Genomic DNA, 1,759 nt, shown 5'->3' with positions numbered 1-1,759 from the left:
TATTCTTCTTTCTGTATATGACTATTGGCCTACCTGCAAATACACTGCCTGGTATCACCAAGAACCTGTGAGAAGCAATTTTGCTTCTTCATAAGCACAACAGTGAGTGATGTTAAATGCAGCACGCTGTCAGCTCTGTAAATCAGTCTTTTTGTTGATAGACGATGGGTGTCTGACCCCAAACTCATTTCCTTGTATGTTCAACAACTGTTGCTACAAGCGACCAGTTGCATGAGAAAACTAGGCAAGTATTTAACTTTTTGGGTCTTGTTGTTTCTCTTCTGATGTAGAAATTTGTTGTGAGGAGTTTTCTTTATAAAGACCAAAACTTCCAATGGGAATTTTCTTCGGGAGTTGTTGAAAGTAAATTTAGATACTTGGGATGCTTCTTATTCTTAAACTGTAATGGATGAAAATGTCCATTACGTACCACACAGCGTCAGAGGAAAGCCTTAAAGAGTAAGTAAACTTTGCAAGATGTAAATTCCACTCAGTAGTGTGCAAGCTGATTACGGCTCAACATTTACATAGGCTAATTAAGAGTAAAGGTCAATAGGTTAAATAAGTAACTTAATCAAAAAATTATGCAGAAGTGCCACAAATCAAATGCATTATACAACTCTTGAGATCGATATGGTATGCAAATCGATCAGTAAAGTATATACTGTATGACTTCAAGTACTGAAACATGCAGGGTGGCATTGCGAACACAATGGTTGATGAAGCTCATCTCAACTGACAACCCAGCACTTTTTTTTTTTTTTGTAACTTTTTAAAGATCAATTTTCCTTTGTCATGCATAGGTAGTTTTTCTAACTTGTCTTGAGTGCTGTACAAATCTATGAGCAAAGCTGGTGTTTGGGTGAGTGACTAAAGGAGAGAATTCAAAGTGTTCATGATGCTGTATAATCATTGAGGTTGTGTAAGTGGCAAGGAAAAGCAACAAGGCTTCTTTAGCTAACAAATAGGCGTAGGGCCTCAAGAATATCAAAGTAGCAGGGTCCACGTTCTTTGCTGTGGTTTGCTTGGTACAAGGGAGCAGAAGAGGGCTGATTTATGGCTCCCTCATTCTCCTAGTTCATCTGTGCTAACCACGACCACAGCATGGGATAGAGAACTGCTTTTTCTCATGAAAGCTGAGGTGAGCCAGGGTGCTCAGTGTGCTCCAACCACAAGCATTCCCTGTCCCCGTTTATTTGACAGGGCATGAGGAGTTAGGACCAAATGTTCCACACATGAATGTGGATCTAACTTCTGGCACCTTGGTGGAACTACTGCCATATCCAGCTACTTTCTTTTCCTCTTGAACTTTGCTTTTATTGAATTTGTGTTGTTTGGGACCAGGGGCAGAACAGGTGACTGCTGAATGTAAGAGCTTGAGCATTGATTGTAGTTCCATTCTGTGTGAAGGTGATGCAACTTCTTTGGTTATTGTCTGGCTCAGGAAAAAAAAAAAAAAAAAAGCTGTTCTGAAAGCCTCTTAAAGATTAGAATGTGTTCCATATATTTGAAAATGCTGACTTTTTCAACTGGTGTGAATAATTCATCATCATCTGGATGCGATAGATTATTAGTACATATCAGTACATTACCAAGTCAGAAATGCATTGAGACTAGAAGTTCTGCACCTCTTCAGATCAACAGGAGATGCAGGTATTGAATATTTCTGAAAGTGAAAAGGAGGAATGGGAATAATTGGACAGTCCTAACAGCAGAGATGAAAATGCAGGTTACGTTCGTGCAGTGTAGCTTTTTTTTT

This window comes from Meleagris gallopavo, chromosome 5, assembly GCF_000146605.3.
Source record: "Meleagris gallopavo isolate NT-WF06-2002-E0010 breed Aviagen turkey brand Nicholas breeding stock chromosome 5, Turkey_5.1, whole genome shotgun sequence".
Lineage (NCBI taxonomy): Eukaryota > Metazoa > Chordata > Aves > Galliformes > Phasianidae > Meleagris > Meleagris gallopavo.
The sequence above is the reverse complement of the archived record's forward strand: the minus strand, read 5'-3'. Positions refer to the sequence as shown.